Raw genomic sequence first — 19232 nt, 5'->3', positions numbered from 1 at the left:
TGTATTAAAATACATATAAGACAATTCTATATAACACTGATCTAAAAAATAAGCAATTCCTGCCATTTGCAACAACATGGATGAATATGGAAGACATTTTGGTAAGTGAAATAAGCCAGACATAAAAAGACACATACTGCATGATCTCATTATATGTGGAACCAAAAATGCTGAACTCATTAAAGCAGAGAGTAGAATTGTGTTTACCAGGGGCTGAAGTTTGGGGAAAATGAGTAGATGTTGATCAAAGGTACAAAGTTTCAATTATGCAGGATTAATGATGTATGGAGATCTAATGGACAAGAGGTTAACTATAGATACTAATAATGTATTGTATAAACGTATCCCCTACTTTTTGAAAATTTGTTTAACCATTAGCTGACTCATCAAGAAAAGAAATAGAGAAGACCCAAATAAATAAAACCTGAAATAAAAAAGAAGTTGCAACCAACACCATAACTGATGGACAGGGTCAGTGAGAGGAAATGAAACAGTCTTTTCAGTGGCTATTAAAGCAAAATTCAAGTAAATAAATAAAAACTTTCTATTCACTATAAAACAAATCATAAGAGATTACTAGAAACAATTATATGGCAATAAATTGGACAATCTAGAAGAAATAGATGAATTCCTAGGAATGTACAATCTCCCAAGACTTAATCAGGAAGAAATACAAAATATGAAAGAACGATTACCAGTAATGAACTTGAATCAGTAATTTAAAAAATTTGAACAAACTAAAGTCTAGGGCCAGATTGCTCCACAGGTGAATTCTACCCAATATTAAAAAAAAAATAGCACTTATCCTTCTCAAGTTATTCCAAAAAAATGAGGAAGAAACACTTTTGAATACATTCTGTGAGGCCAGAATCACTCTGACACAAAACAAGACAAGAGCACCACAACAAAAGAAAAATTACAGGTCATTATCACTGATGAATACAGATGCAGAAAAACTAAACAAAATAATAGCAAACTGATTTTAACAATACATTAAGAGGATCATACATCATGATCAAGTGGGATTTATCCTACAGATGCAAGGATCCACAAATAAATAAATATCCACAAATCAGTCAATATGATACACCATATTAACAAATAATAAAAATCATATATCATTGCAATAGATACAGAAAAACCTTTTGACAAAATTCAACGTCATTTATCATAAAAACTCTCAACAAAGTGGTACAGAGGAAACATACTTCAACATAATAAAGCCTATATGTGACAAATCTACAGCCAACATCCTATTCAATGTTGAAAAACTGAAAACATTTTCCCTAATATCAGGCACAAGACAAAGATGCCCACTCTCACCACATTTACTTGATATAATATTGGAAGTCCTAGCCACAGTATTCAGACGAGAGAAAGAAATAAAATTTGGATATGAAGAAGTAAAGCTATAACTTTTTTCAGATAACATGATATTTTATATAGGAAATCCTAAAGATGCCACCAAAAATGTATTAGAACTAATAAATGAATTTGGCTGTGACAGGGCAAGAGAGAGTCATGGACATATACACACTAACAAACGTAGTAAGGTAGATAGCTAGCTGGAAGCAGCCGCATGGCACAGGGATATTGGCTTGGTGCTTTGTGACAGCTTGGAGGGGTGGGATAGGGAGGGTGGGAGGGAGGGAGACGCAAGAGGGAAGAGATATGGGAACATATGTATATGTATAACTGATTCACTTTGTTATAAAGCAGAAACTAACACACCACTGTAAAGCAATTATACCCCATAAAGATGTTAAAAAACAAAACAAAAACAAAACAAAAAAAAATAAAAAATTAAAAAAAAATGAATTTGGTAAAGTTGCAGGAAACAAAATTAACACACAGAAAGCTGTTGCATTTCTACACACTAATAATGACCTATCAAAATGAGAAATTAAGAAAATAATCCAATTTACAATTGCATCAAAAATAATAAAATACCTGGGGATAAATCTACCAAGGAGGTAAAAGATCTGTACTCAAAAAACTATAAGACACTGATTAAATTAATTAAAGATGACACGAACAAATGGAAAGATATTCTATGCTCATAGGTGGGAAGAAGTAATATTGATAAAATAATCATACTACCCAAGGCAACCTACAGATTCAATGCAATCCTTATGAAAATACCAATGGCATTTTCCACAGAAGTAGAACAAATAATTCTAAAATTTATATTGAACCACAAAAAGACCTACAATAGCCAAAACAATCTTAAGAAAGAAGAACAAACCTGAAAGAATCATGCTCCTTGATTTCAAACTATACTACAGAGGTACAGTCATCAAAACAGTGTAGTACTTGTATCAAGTGAATAGAAAGGAGATCCCAGAAATGAACCCACACTTATATGGGCAATTAATCTGTGACAAGGTTGGCAAAATGTATAATGAGAAAAAGGTAGCTTCTTTAATAAACTGTGTTGGAAACACTGGACAACTAAATGCAAAATAATCAAACTGGACCAGGGGGCTCCCCTGGTGGCCGAGTGGTTGACAGTCTGCCCACTGTTGCAGGGGACATGGGTTCGTGCCCTGGTCTGGGAAGATCCCACATGCTGCAGAGCAGCTGGGCCTGTGAGCCACGGCCACTGAACCTGCGTGTCCGGAGCCTGTGCTCCGCAACAGGAGAGGCCACAACAGTGGGAGTCCTGTGTACCCCCCCCCAAAAAAAATACTGGATCACTCTCTCACCTGATGCACAAAAATAAATTCAAAAATGGATTAAAAATTTAAATGTAAGGCCTAAAACTAGAAAACTTCTAGAAGAAACCATAAGCAGTACAATCTTTCACATCAGTTGTCTTAATATTTTGGATATGTCTCTGCAGGCAAAGGAAACAAAAGTAAAAATATACAAATAGAACTACATCAAACTAAAATTCTTTTGCACAGCAAAGGAAAATATGAACAAAGAAAAGGCTACCTGCTAAATGGTAGAAGATATTTGCAAATAATAAAGGGTTAATATGCAAAATATATGAAGAATTCATACAACTCAACATTTAAAAAAACCTGATTTAACAATGGGCAGAGGATCTGAATAGACATTTTTCCAAAGAAGACATACAGATGGTCAACAAGGACATGAAAAGATGCTCAACATCACTTCATCATCAAGGAAATGTAAATCAACCCACAATGAGGTATCACCTAAAACCTGTCAGAATAGCTATTATCAATAATACAACAAATAACAAGTGTTGGTAAGGATGTGGAGAAAAGGGAACCCTCATGCACTGTTGGTAGGAATGTAAATTGGTGCAGCTACTGTGGAAAACAGTATGGAGATTCCTCAAAAAATTAAAAATAGAACTACTATATGATCCAGAAACTTCTCTCCTGTATATTTAAACAAAGAAAACAAAAACACTAATTAGACAGTTAGATGCACCCCTATTCACTGCTGCATTATTTACAATAGCCAAGATATAGAAGCAACTCATATGCCCATCAATAGAGGAATGGATAAAGAAGATGTGGCATATATGTACAATGGGATATTGCTCAGCCATAAAAATAATGAAATCTTACCATTTGCTACAACATGGATGAACCTAGAGGTTATTATGCTAAATGAAATATGTCAGACGGATAAAGATAAGTACTGTATAATTTCACTTATATGTAGAATCTAAAACATAAAACAGATGAACAAACATAATCAAACAGAAACAGAGTTATAGATATAGAGAACAAACAGGTGGTTGCCAGAAGGGAGTGGGGTGGGGAGAGAAAAGGAACAGTTGAGGGATACAAGAGGTACAAACTTCCAACTGCAAAATAAATAAGTCATGAGTGTGAAATGTACCGTGTGGGGAATATAGTCAATAACTATGTAATATCTTTGAATGGTGACATATCCTACCTAGACTTATCCTGGTTATCATTTTGAAATTTATAGGAATACCAAATCATTATTTTGTGTAACAGCAACTAACATAGTGTTGCAGGTCAATTATATTTCAAAAACAAGCAAACAAACTCATAGAAAAAGAGAACAGATATGTGGTTACCAGAGGCGGGGGGTCTGAGGAAGGGAAATTGGATGAAGGCAGTCAAAAATACAATCTTCCAGTTATAAGATAAATAAGTACTAGGTATATGATGTACAACATGATAAATATAATTAACACTGCTGTATGTTATATATGAAAATTTTTAAGAGAGTAAATCCTAAGAATCCTCATCACAAAACAATTCTTCTTTAATTTTGTATCTATATGAGATGATGGATGTTCACTAAACTTATTGTGATACTCATTTCATGATGTATGTTAGTGAAATCATTATGCTGTACACCTTAAACATATACAGTGCTGTATGCGAAATAGATCTCAATAAAACTGGAAGAAAAAAAAACCCATCATGTTGCATACCTTAAATTTATACAACTTTTATTTGTAAATTATACCTCATAAAGCTGGAAAAAGTAAAATAAATTAAACTAAATAGTCAAACAAAAAAATAAGAAACAGTTTTAAATTGAATCTCTGCCTCTTTCACTTTGTGTAAATTTGTGTGAGATTTTTAGACTCTCAGGGACTGAATTTCCTCATCAATATAAATGGAAATAATAATAAACTTCTTATAAGCTAATTGAGATCATTAAATGAGAAAATCCCATGTAAAGCATTAGCATCATTCCTGGAATGTGGTAAATTCTCATTTGTTGCTATTTTAAATTATATAATTAATTCAACAAATATTTATTGACCACCTATTATTTACCAGGTACTATGCTAAGCAGACTAAAATGAGACTCCCATGGATTATACAAGCTAGTGAAAGAGATAGACATTTATAAATCTAAAAGTCTTGAACATGAAAAATGTAATTGTGGCAAACAATATGAAGAATAGATACATTGTTTTCTGCGTTCTTATACTAGTAGAATGACTAGAGGACAGGGAGGGTTTCCTTAAGAGAGTGGCATAGTGGAAATGGGAATGAAAATGAGTGATCTATTAGAATTATATGTTGGAGGAATAATCTACAGAGCTTGTTGTTTGAGTGGCTATGGGATATATGATAGAAGGAGGTGTCAATGACTACTTCCACTTTCTGAAGTGTGCAATGGGAAGGTAATATTTACTAAAATGGAAAATATTGATTGAGATACAGGTTGAACAAGTGAGTGTCGAATATTCAGTTTGAAAAATATTCTGTTTCACTTGCCTGGGTTACATTTAAATGCAGATATTAAGTAGGTAGCTGAATATAACATTCTGGAAGTTGGTAACTGGAAGTACAAATTTAAAAGTAAGCAGTGTATAGATAACAGTTAAAATTGTAAGACTGGATGAGATTTCCTTTTGAGAGGAAATCCAGTAGAGAAAGAAAAGAGCACCCAGAATGAAACTCTGAGGAGCTCCATATTTAAAAGACTAGATAGCAAAGGTAAAGAGCTTGAGATAAAGTGGATAAAGTTAAAAGTTTAATGTCATATAAGCCAAGGAAAGAGAGTGCTTTAAGAAGAGGGAGGTCAAATGTCCAATGATAAGAGACCAAATAAACTAGATTTTTTTCCATATAACTTTTCAACATAAAGATCATCGGCAATACGGGTTTCAATGAAAGGGTGTAGGTGGGTGACTGATTGGAGTTGAGAACTGACTGGGAATAGTGTAAATAATACCTTGAGAAATTTTAGAGTTGCCAGACAAAATACAGAAAGTTCTGTATTTTTATTTACTAAATGTCACAAACCTTGCCCATGTATAGATTGCCCTTTTAAAAAAGTTAGCTCTGAAGGAGAACATAGAGAGAGAGAAAGAGATAGAGATAGAAATAGAGATAGATATATAGATAGATGATAGATAGATAGATGAGGGAGTGTGAAATCCAGAGATTTATATTTTTTAAGATGAAGAGAGTAGAATACTTGAATATAACATACATCTCTAGGGGCAATATATACAAGGAGGTGACTAGAAATGAACTTGTGTTTTAATTCCTTGAAAGTTTCCTGGGACTAAGGTATTCATTGAAGTGCCTACTATTTCCCCAGAAGATTTGTTAGAGAGAGCAGGGGCCACAGAAGGGAGTAGTAACCTAATATAATCATCTTTGGAATGTGAAAGATTATTGAAAGTTTATTTTAGAATTAGATGTGTGTCCTAACCAGTACTCATCTGACTTTCCAGAGGTCCATCCCAATCCCTTGTGAGGATGTTACATACACCAAACACTTGACTTGAACTTCATAAAATTCATAATTCTAAATTTTTGGCAAAATTGTTGATGCTATTGGAGACAGTCCAGCTCCATCTGGTCAGTGTTTTCATGAGTAGACTAAGATATTACCCAGATACTTAATCATGCTTCAATCCAGGAAAGTCCAGAAACACCATGTTCATAAAATTTTGGAAAATCGCCCAGACATAATAAAATCCAAAAGGCATAATGGTTCATAAACACACCAGCCATACTGAGTGCAGAAAAACATTTTTTCTGTTATCTCACTCCTGAAACTCTGCACTGTCACTGAACCTATGAAGAATAGGTAAGTGTCACTGTTGGTTGATGGAATTGTTAAAACAGGTTAGGGATCAGTTGGAGAAATCCTGTTCTTCCGTATAGTTTAACCTATTGTTTCTACATAGAATGTAGGGACTCCAGCCCGGGAAACTGTTAGATAAAAAAACGTTTACTCATGATTGGCTTCTGTATATTTTTATAATGACAGAATCTTAAAAATTAAAAAGAAATACATTTGTCCAATTAGAACATGTATACCTAAAATTAAGGAGCTAGCATATCTACAATGTCAGAGGGGAGTCAAAGATTCAGTCATAAAGGTGGAAAAGACGTTTCATAAATTTGGTCAGTATAGAAACCTGAGGTATCCAGTATATCATGGTAAGCTACATTTTAATTTGTAAATAACTTTTTGTCTCTTGGTTTGAAAATAACTTCTAATAAGGAGCATATTTATTTGAGGAATTCTTGTTTCAGATGGAAGTGCAGTGAACACCACAGTACATACAGCTAGAACTAGCCAAAGTACTTAAAAACAAAATGAAGAATATAAGTTATTTAGGTGATAATAAAGTCATGCCTCTCTCTCTAAGGAATGTGGAGAAATCAGACATTGTTTAATGGACAGTGCCAGCCACATAAAATTATATCCCAGATGGAATCTGATGGGAATGATGCTTATCATCAGTGTTCATTAATACAAGAGAAAGTTTAAGATGGTGCTAGAGAAAAACTTGATTTACAAAATTACTTTATGCTTCAGTCCACAATGGTATATATGTAGAAATTAGTTCATGCCACTTTTAGATTCATGGCTAAATGAAAGTGACTGATAATTTTGTCATTGGTGCCCAATACAGAGCCTGGCACACAGAAAATAGTAGATCTCAAAGTGTGATGTTAGCAACATGGCTGAATAAGATGTTCCTCATTTGTAACCCACCTCAAAAAACAACAATTTGTCTTCCATTCACAGATAAAATCACCTTTGTAAGAGCTGTGGTATCCAGACCTATTTGCCAGGAAACCCAGGAAGAGTCTTACTCACCCATGCATCAGGCAATAGTCATACAGACCTTGGTCTCATCTGTGGACTCTGCAGTTGCTAATGAACCAGCTACAGCCCCTCTTAGTAGTGATCCAAGAGTCCCTGGAGAGCACTGCCTCAGAAAATCACCCATGGATGAGAGAGTTTTTGTGGAAATACAGGTTTCCAGCAGAGAATTTCCAACACACCATTGGAGAAAAAATACAAGTTTGAAGGCATTTGAGAGGATTACTGAATTATAAGTTGCATGGCTGGGAGGGAAGAAGCTGGAAGAGTGGTATATTGGATACCTGGAGGTCATTAAAGGGACTTGGATACTACTACCTGCCTTGCAGACTCCATCAAGAACCTTGTCAATAAGCCACTGTGGATGTCTCGACAATGGATACACCCAACTGGCTTATGGGCACCCCAAAGGTTCTGCATGGCTCATCCACATATCCCTCTCTTCTTTGGCCAAATCCCTATAAATGTACCTAATGGTGGCATTAAGAGCAAGTTTTGGCAGGTGGGTAATGAGCATACACAGAAAACTAACATAAATCTGCAGGCCAGGGACAGACAACAAACTTGTACTTTAGTGCCACATTTGGGAAAAAAGGGAAAGGCTGTCAGCACTTGTTCTGTTGCACTGTAAGACTGAGAGAAGACATACAAGTTTAAGAATTCTGCCACAAGACAGAGCAAGAAACATGGATCAGATGTACAATACCATAGAAGGCCTGAGAAAATCTAAGATCTCTAATACAGCTGATGGAAAATATTTCTCTCTGGAACGCAGTTAGTAATAACTGGAGGAGGTGAATGCTATTTCAAATGGGAAGACAGCAACACAAAACATCAAGGAATACAGAAAACTAAAGAAACATGACACCATCAAAGGATCCCAATAATCTCCTAGTACCAATCTCAAAGTCATGAGAATTTTTGATTTACCAAATAAATAATTCAAAATAGCTGTTTAAACGAAGTTCAATGAGCTACAAAAAGGTACAGAAAGACAATTTAGCAATTGGGAAAATAATGCAAGGACACAATGAGAAGTTTAACAAACAGATAGAAATCATAAAAAAGAACAAAATAGAAATACTAGAGCTGAATATTGCAATTAATAAAATAAAAATGCAATAGAGAGCATAAACATCAGAAGGGATCAAGTAGAAAAAAACCCTGTATGCCAGAAAAAGTAACTTTAAAATTATCAAGTCAGAGGAAAACAAAGAAAAAGTAATGACCCAATAAAGAAAAGTCCAGGACTATATGACTTCATTGGTAAATTCTACTGAACAAGTAAAGAATTACTACCAATCCTTTTCAGACTCTTTCAAAAAATAGGAGAAGGAAACACATACAAACTCATTTTATGAGGTCAGTGTTAGCCTGAAAACAAAATCAGACAGGGACACTACAATATAATAAAATTACAGCCCAACGACGCTGAGAAACATAGATGCAAAAATCCTCAACAACATATTAGCAAACTGAATTCAACAATACATTAAAATATTAAACTCCGTGATCAAATGGGATTTGGTCCATGGATTCAAAGATGGCTAAACATTTGCAAATCAATCAACGTGATACACCACTTTAACAAAATAAAGGATAAAAATCACATGATAATCTCAAAAGATGCAGAAAAGCATTTGATAAAATGTGGTATACATTCTTGATGAAAATTCTCAACAAAGTGTGTATAGAGGAAATGTACTTCAACATAATAAAGACCATATACAACAACCCCACAGCTAACAACATTCTCAATGGTAAAAAGTTGAAAGCTTTTCCTCTAAGATCAGGAATAAGACAAAGATGACCACTTTTGCCACTTTTATACAAAATAGTACTGGAAGTCCTAGCAAGAGCAATTAAGCAAGAAAAAAGTGATTCAAAGAAAAAAGTAGAATTTTATTTACATATATATATATATATATATACATATATATATATATGTATATACGCTAAAGACGCCACCAAAAAACTGTTAGAGTAAATAAATGAATTCAGTAAACTTTCAGTATACAAAGCAATTTGCAAATTCACAACTACATCAAAAAGAATAAAATACACAGGAATAAATTTAGCCAAGAAGTTAAGAAGTCTGTACACTGAAAACTATAAGACAATGATAATATGAATTGAAAAAGACACAAAATTAATGGAAAAGTATTCTGTGCTCCTGAATTCGAAGAATTAATACTGTTAAAATATCAATACAACACAAAGCAATATACAGATTCAATACATTGCCTATCAAAAGTATAATGACATGTTTTGCAGAAATAAAACAAATAATCCTAAAATTTGCATGAAACCACAAAAAGCCCCATGTAGCCAAAGCAATCTTAGGAAAGAGAAATAGAGTTGGAGGCTTCACAGTTCCTGATTTCAAACTATCTTACAAAACTATAATAATCAATACCCTATGTTATTGATGTAAAAACAGACACAGAGATAAATGGAACAGAATAGAGAGCCCAGAAATAAACCCATGCACATATGCTCAATTAATTTGTAGCATTAATTTATGAAAAAGAAGCCAATAATATAAAATGGTGAAAGGATAGTCTCTTCAATAAATAGTATTGTTAATACTGGACAGCCACATGCAAAAGAATGAAACTGGACTAATATATTACACCATACACAAAAATCAACTCAAAGTGGATTTTAAAAACTTGAACTTAAGACCTGAAACCATAAAACTCCTAAAAGAAAATGTAGAGGAGGAGCTCCTTAACATCAGTCTTGGCAATGATTGTTTGGATTTGACACCAAAAGCAAAGGTAACAAAAGCAAAAATAAACAACTGGAACTACATCAAACTAAAATGTCTTTGCAAAGAAAACAACCAAAAAAAATGAAAAGATAACCTACTACATAGGAGAAAATATTTGCAAACCATATATCTTAGAAGGAGTTAATACCCAAAGTTTAGATATAACTCATACAAGTCAATAGGAGAAAATCCAATTAAACAATAAGCAGAGTATCAAATCGACATTTTTTTTCAGTGAAGACATACAGATAGCCAAAAGGTATATGAAAAAGTACTCAACATCACTCATCATCAGGGAAATGCAAATCAGAACCATGAGCTATCACCTTACACCTGTTAGAATGCCTACTATCAAAAAGACAGGAAACAACAAGTGCAAAGATGTGGAGAAAAGGGAATACTTATGCACTATTGATGGAATGTAAATTGGTCTGGCCATTTTAGAAAACAGTATGGAGATTCCTCACAAAATTGCAATTCCACCTTGGAATATTTACCTAAAAGAAACTAAATCACCATCTTACAAAAAATGTGCATCTCCCTATTCATTGCAGCATTATTTAAAATAACCAAGACATGTAAATATCTCAGTGTCCATTGGAAGATGCATAGATTAAGGAAAATGTGGTGAAATATACAAAAGAATATTATTCAGCCATGAAAAAGGAAATCCTACCATTTATATCCACAATGATGTAACATTAGGGCACTATGGTAAGCTAATTATGTTAGACAGGGAAAGAGAAATCCTATATGATCTTATTATATCTGGAATCTAAGAAAACTAATAGATACAGAGGGATGATTGGTAGTTGCCAACAGCAAGTTATTGGGAGTGGGTAAAATAAGTGAAGATGGTCAAAATGAACAAACTTCCAGTTATAAAATAAATGACTCCTGGTGATGTAATATACAGCATGGTGACTATAGTTAACAGTGTTGTATTGTATATTGAAAATTGCTGAGAGTAATTCTTAAAAGTTCTCATTACAGAAAATATGTTGTAAATATGTATGGTGATGGATGTTAACTAAATTTATTGTTGTAATAATTTTGCATACAAATCTTTATGTCTTACACCTAAAACTAATACAGTGTTGTATGTCCATTATATTTCAACAACAACAAAAAGCTAAAGTATAAAAAAAGGTGAAAAAGGCTAGATATTCTATGGGAATCAATGAAAAGAAACAATTTTCAAATTATTTGAGTCCCAGAAGAAAAAGGGAGAAGGTTGCAGAAAACTTATTTAAACAAATAATGGTTGAGACCTTCCGAAATTTGGCGAGGAATTTTGATATCCAAGTTCATGAAGCTTATGGTTCAACAAATAAACTCACTTAAAGATATCTTCTACAAGACACATAAGAAAGAAAACGATCAAAACCAAAGAAAACAAAGAGGGAAGAAGCTTGTAACTAATGAGGAAATTTGCACAAGGCTATCAGCAGATTTCTCAGGAGAAATCTACAGGTTAGGAAAAAATGTGATGATATATTCAAAGTGCTGAAAGTGAGGGAAAAAAAAAAAACCCTGCCAACAAAGGATACTCTGTCAAAGTATTTTTTTCAGAATTGAAGGAAAGGTAAAGACTTTCTCAGACAAACAAAAGCTAAGGGAGTTAATCACTACTAGACTTAACTTGCAAGTTGTTGTTGAAAGGATGCTAACTAGTAACATAAAAATATACATCACACTGGTAAAGGTAAGTATATAATAAAACTCAAAATATTCTGTTTTGTAATATGGTGGTTTATTAATCATTGAACTCTAGTATAAATGTTAAAGGATAGAATATTAAAATATAGATTAAATAATTTGTTAATGAATACACAATCTAAAATGAGGTAAATTGAAAAATCAAAAACATAAAGGAGATGTAAAAAGGTAGAATTTTGGACATGATCAAAGTTAAATTGCTAGTATAAAATAGGTATAATATCTGTAAGATATGTTATGTATGTAACTTGTGGTACCTATAAAGCAAAAACCTACAGTAGATTCACAAAAGATAAAGAGAAGGCAATGAAAGTGTAACACTATGGAAAATCACCATTCCCAATGGAAGAGAGCAAGAGAGGGAGAAATGAACAAGGAACAAGGGAAACAAAACTGGAAGAAAACAATTAATAAGAGCATCAGTAAGTTTTACCTGTCAGTAATTACATTTTGTGTAGATGGCTTAATTTCTCCAATCAAAAGGCATAGTGTGGCAGGTTGGATCAAAAACAAGACCAACAATATGCTATTTACAATAGATTCACTTCACTTTCGAAGACAAACATAGCTCCAAAGTGAAGGGACGAAAAAAATATTCCAAAAAATGGAAGCCAAGAGACCATAAGTAGCTATACTTATATGAAAAAATAAACTTTAAATCAAAAACTGTAAAAGGAGACAAAGAAGTTTCTTATACAATGACCAAGGGATCAATTAATCGAGAGAGTATAACAAGCATAGATGTATATGTACCCAATATTGTAAAAGCTAATTGTATTAAGCAAATACTTACAGAACTGTAGGGAGAAATAGATGATGATACAATAATAGCAGTAGGGTTCAATACACACTTTCAACAGAGGAGAGATTATCCAGGTAGAAAATCAATAAAGAAACTTTGGGCTTGAACTATGCTTAGACCAAAGAAACTTAAAAGAAATGTATAGAACATTCCATCCAACAGCAGCAGCAGCATATACATTCTTTCAAGAGCACATGGACATTCTCCAGGATAAACCATATGATATATCACAAAACAAGTCTTAGCAAATAAGAAGATTAAAATTATATCTAGTACATTTTCAACCACTATGATGTAAAACTAGAAATAAAAGGAGGAAAACTGGAAAATTCACAAAATTGAACAACAAAACCCTGAAAAAAATATTGACTCAAAGAAAATCTAAAGGGGAATTACAAAATATATTGAAATGAATGAAAATGAAAACACAACGTACTAAAATTTATGGGATGCAGCGAAAGCAGTTTTAAGAGGAAATATTTTAGCCATAAATGCTTACATAAAAAAAAGAAAGATATCAAAATAAACAACGTAACTTTCAAGAATCTAGAAGAAGAACAATTCAATACCTAAGTAAGCATAAGGAAAGAAATAACAAATGGAGCAGAAATGAATGAAATAGACATAACAAAAAAAGATAAAATGGACAAATATTTAACTAGACTAAGACAAAAAGAGAGGTCTCAATAAAACAAATCAGAAATAAAAGAGGTTATATTACATCTGATACTACAGAAATACATAGGCTCATAAAAGATTACTATGAACAATTATAGGCCATCAAATGAGATAACCTAGAAGAAGTGGATAAATGCCAACAAATATACTACATACCAACAGTGAATCAGGAAGAAATAGAACATCTAAACAGACCAATAACGAGTAAGGAGGTTGAATCAATAATCAAAACTCTCGCAACATAGGAAAGCCCAGGACAAGAGAGATTCCCTGGTGAATTCAATAAACATTAAGATAATGCCACTTCTTTTCTAATCCCCTGAAAAAATTGAAGAGGAGGGAACATTTCCAAACTCATTCTATGAGGCCAACATTACACTGATACCAGACATTATAGGAAAAGAAAAATGCAAGCCAAAATCCATGATAAATATAGATGAAGAAATTTTAACAGAGAACTAGCAAACTTAATCAAACAACACATTGAAAGGATCATACATATTGATCAACTGAGATTTATCCCTCGGATACAAGGTTGGTTCAACATATGCGAATCAATAAATATGACACAATAAATTAATAGACTGAAGGATAAAAAGTATATGATCATCTCAATAGATGTAGAAAAAGCATGTGACAAAATATAACATCCTTCATGATAAAAACTCTCAACTGATTTGATATTGAGAAATGTATCTCAACACAATAAGGGCCATATATGACAAGACCACAGCTAACATCATACTCAGTGCTGAAAGTTTGAAATCTTTCCCTCTAATATTAGACATGAATATTCATGTCCTCTTTCACAACTCTTATTCAACATAATTCTGAAAGCCCTAGACAGAGAAATCAGGCAAGGAAAAGAAATAAGAAGCATCCAATTAGGAAAGAAAGAAGTAAAATTGTGTTTATATGCCGATGATATGATCTTAAATGTAAGATCCTGAAGACTCAACACAATACTGTTATAACTAAGAAATAAATTCAACAAAGTGGCAAGATATAAAATCAACAGAAATCAGTTGTGTTCTATACACTAGCAATGAATATCTAAAAAAGAAGTACAGAAAAAACATCATTCACAATAGCATAAAAATCAAACACTAAGGAATAAATATTAAAAAGAAATAAAAAGACTCAAGAATAAATTTAACCAAGGAACACTACCTAAAATCTATTAGACTTTGATGCAAGAATTTGAGGAAATACAAATGGAATTATATCCCATGTTGAGGAATCAGAAGAATTTGTCAAAATGCCCATACTAAGATCTATAATAACGAACACAAAACAATTTAGAAAATTGGAATAGGAACATACATATCGATAATTACCTTAAACGTAAATGGACTAAATGCTCCCACCAAAACACACAGATTGGCTAAATGGATACAAAAATAAGACCCTTATATATGCTGTCTACAAGCGACCCACTTCAGACCTAGCGACACATACAGGCTGAAAGTAAGGGGATGGAAAAAGATATTCATGCAAATGGGAACCAAAAGAAAGCTGGAGTAGCAATTCTCATATCAGATAAAATAGACTTTAAAATAAGAACTATTAGAAGAGACAAAGAAGGACACTACATAATGATCAAGGGATCAATACAAGAAGAAGATATAACAATTGTAAATATTTATGCACCCAACATAGGAGCACCTCAATACAAAAGGCAAATACTAACAGCCATAAAAGGGGAAATCAACAGTAACACACTCATAGTGTGTTAGTAACACACTATGAGTGTGTTAGTAACACACACATAGTAGGGGACTTTAACACCCCACTTTCACCCATGGACAGATCATCCAAAATGAAAATCAATAAGGAAACACAAGCTTTAAATGATACATTAAACGAGATGGACTTAATTGATATTTATAGGACATTCCATCCAAAAACAACAGAATACACATTTTTCTCAAGTGCTCATGGAACATTCTCCAGGATAGACCATATGTTGGGTCACAAATCAAGCCTTGGTAAATTTAAGAAAATTGAAATTGTATCAAGTATCTCTTCCAACTGCAATGCCATGAGACTAGACATCAATTACAGGAAAAGATCTGTAAAAATTACAAACACATGGAGGGCAAACAATACACTATTTAATAACGAAGTGATCACTGAAGAAATCAAAGAGGAAATCTCAAAATACTTATAAACAAATGACAGTGGAGACACAACGACCAAAAACTTATGGGATGCAGCAAAAGCAGTTCTAAGGGGGAAGTTTATAGCAATACAAGACCACCTTAAGAAGCAGGAAACATCTCGAATAAACAACCTAACCTTGCATCTCAAGCAATTAGAGAAAGAAGAACAAAAAAACCCCAAAGCTACCAGAAGGAAAGAAATCATAAAGATCCGATCAGAAATAAATGAAAAATAAATGAAGGAAACAATAGCAAAGATCAATAAAACTAAAAGCTGGTTCTTTGAGAAGATAGACAAAATAGATAAACCATTAGCCAGACTCATCAAGGAAAAAAGGGAGAAGACTGAAATCAATAGAATTAGAAATGAAAAAGGAGAAGTAACAACTGACCCTGCAGAAATACAAAAGATCATGAGAGATTACTACAAGCAATTCTATGCCAATAAAATGGACAAATTCTTAGAAATGCACAACGTGCCAAGACTGAATCAGGAAGAAATAGAAAATATGAATGGACCAATCACAAGCACTGAAATTGATACTGTGATTAAAAATCTTCCAACAAACAAAAGCCCAGGACCAGATGGCTTCACAGGCGAATTCTATCAAACATTTAGAGAAGAGCTAACACCTATCCTTCTCAAACTCTTCCAAAATATAGCAGAAGAAGGAACACTCCCAAAATTCTTCTATGAGGCCACCATCACCTTGATACCAAAACCAGACATGGATGTCACAAAGAAAGAAAACTACAGGCCAATATCACTGATGAACATAGATGCAAAAATCCTCAACAAAATACTAGCAAACAGAATCCAACAGCACATTAAAAGGATCATACACCATGATCAAGTGGGGTTTATTCCAGGAATGCAAGGATTCTTCAATATACGCAAATCTATCAATGTGATAAACCATATTAACAAATTGAAGGATAAAAACCATATGATCATCTCAATACATGCAGAGAAAGCTCTTGACAAAATTCAACACCCATTTATGTTAAAAACCCTGCAGAAAGTAGACATAGAGGGAATTTTCCTCAACATAATAAAGGCCATAAATGACAATCCCACAGCCAACATCATTCTCAATGGTGAAAAACGGAAAGCATTTCCACTAAGATCAGGAACAAGACAAGGTTGCCCACTCTCACCACTCTTATTCAACATAGTTTTGGAAGTTTTAGCCAGAGATATCAGAGAAGAAAAGGAAATAAAAGGAATCCAAATCGGAAAAGAAGAATTAAAGCTGTCACTGTTTGCAGATGACATGATACAATACATAGAGAATCCTAAAGATGCTACCAGAAAACTACTAGAGCTAATCAATGAATCTGGTAAAGTGGCAGGATACAAAATTAATGCACAGAAATCTCTGGCATTCCTATATACTAATGATGAAAAATCTGAAAGTGAAATCAAGAAAACACTGCCATTTACCATTGCAACAAAAAGAATAAAATATCTAGGAAGAAACCTACCTAAGGAGACAAAAGACCTGTATGCAGAAAATTATAAGACACTGATGAAAGAAATTAAAGATGATACAAATAGATGGAGAGATATACCATGTTCTTGGATTGGAAGAATCAACATTGTGAAAATGACTCTACTACCCAAAGCAATCTATAGATTCAATGCAATCCCTATCAAACTACCACTGACATTTTTCACAGAAGTAGAACAAAAAATTTCACAATTTGTATGGAAACACAAAAGACCCCAAATAGCCAAAGCAATCTTGAGAACGAAAAACGAAGCTGGAGGAATCAGGCTCCTGGACTTAAGACTATACTACAAAGCTACAGTAATCAAGACAGTATGGTACTGGCACAAAAACAGAAAGATAGATCAATGGAACAGGGTAGAAAGCCCAGAGATAAACCCACGCAAATATGGATACCTTATCTTTGATAAAGGTGGCAGGAATGTTCAGTGGAGAAAGGACAGCCTCTTCAATAAGTGGTGCTGGGAAAAATGGACAGATACATGTAAAAGTATGAGATTAGATCACTCCCTAACACCATACACAAAAATAAGCTCAAAATGGATTAAGGACCTAAATGTAAGACCAGAAACTATCAAACTCTTAGAGGAAAACATAGGCAGAACACTCTATGACATAAATCACAGCAAGATTCTTTCTGACCCACCTCCTAGAGTAATGGAAACAAAAATAAACAAATGGGACCTAATGAAACTTCAAAGCTTTTGCACAGCAAAGGAAACCATAAACAAGACCAAAGAACAGCCCTCAGAATGGGAGAAAATATTTGCAAATGAAGCAACTGGCAAAGGATTAATCTCCAAAATTTAGAAGCAGCTCATGCAGCTCAATAACAAAAAAACAAACAACCCAATCCAAAAATGGGCAGAAGACCTAAATAGACATTTCTCCAAAGAAGATATATAGACTGCCAACAAACACATGAAAGAATGCTCAACATCATTAGATAAATGCAAATCAAAACTACAATGAGATATCATCTCACACCAGTCAGAATGGCCATCATCAAAAAATCTAGAAACAATAAATGCTGGAGAGGGTGTGGAGAAAAGGGAACACCCTTGCACTGCTGGTGTGAATGTGAATTGGTACAGCCACTATGGAGAACAGTATGGAGGTTCCTTATAAAACTACAAATAGAACTACCATATGACCCAGCAATCCCACTACTGGGCATATACCCTGAGAAAACCAAAATTCCAAAAGAGTCATATACGGAAATGTTCATTGCAGCTCTATTTACAATAGCCAGGACATGGAAGCAACCTAAGTGTCCAGCATCGGATGAATGGATAAAGAAGATGTGGCACATATATACAGTGGAATATTACTCAGCCATTAAAAGAAACGAAATTGAGCTATTTGTAATGAGGTGGATAGACCTAGAGTCTGTCATACAGAGTGAAGTAAGTCAGATAGAAAAAGACAAATACCATATGCTGACACATATATATGGAATTTAAGAAGAAAAACAAATGTCATGAAGAACGTAGGAGTAAGACAGGAATAAAGACACAGACCTACTGGAGAATGGACTTGGGGATATGGGGAGGGGGAAGGGTGAGCTGTATCAGGGCGAGAGAGAATCATGGACATATACACACTAACAAACGTAAGGTAGATAGCTAGTGGGAAGCAGCCGCATGGCACAGGGATATCGGCTCAGTGCTTTGTGACCTCCTGGAGGGGTGGGATAGGGAGGGTGGGAGGGAGAGAGATGCCAGAGGGAAGAGATATGGGAACATATGTATATGTACAACTGATTCACTTTGTTATAAAGCAGAAACTAACACACCATTGTAAAGTAATTATACCCCAATAAAGACGTTAAAAAAATGCCCATACTACCCAAAGCCCTGTACAGATTTAATATAATCTAAATCAAAATCCCTTTGGCATTTTCCACAAAAGTAGAACAAACTATTCTAAAATGTGTGTGGAACTGCAAAATGCCCCAAATAGCCAATCAATCACGAAAAAGAACAAAGCTGAAGGCATCATACTTTCTCTTTTCAAACTATAATACAAATCTGTAGTCTGGT

The 19232-nt window shown here is 33.8% G+C and overlaps 1 long non-coding RNA gene across 1 annotated transcript; it reads right to left on the bottom strand.

Annotated features, from left to right (window-relative positions):
• Positions 1 to 2895: 2895 nt before the first annotated feature.
• LOC113614222 (uncharacterized) lies at positions 2896 to 10471 on the bottom strand. The gene is made up of 3 exons (XR_003430524.1): positions 10420 to 10471; positions 8888 to 8894; positions 2896 to 2937 (listed from the first exon to the last, which is right to left on the bottom strand). It is a non-coding gene; the product is annotated as an uncharacterized LOC113614222 (long non-coding RNA).
• Between the last annotated feature and the right edge of the window lie 8761 nt (positions 10472 to 19232).

The sequence above is a fragment of the Aethalodelphis obliquidens genome, unplaced genomic scaffold (assembly GCF_003676395.1).
Source record: "Aethalodelphis obliquidens isolate GAN/ISIS:26980383/991018 unplaced genomic scaffold, ASM367639v1 scaffold92, whole genome shotgun sequence".
NCBI classification, from domain to species: Eukaryota; Metazoa; Chordata; class Mammalia; order Artiodactyla; family Delphinidae; genus Aethalodelphis; species Aethalodelphis obliquidens.
The sequence above is the reverse complement of the archived record's forward strand: the minus strand, read 5'-3'. Positions and strand labels throughout refer to the sequence as shown.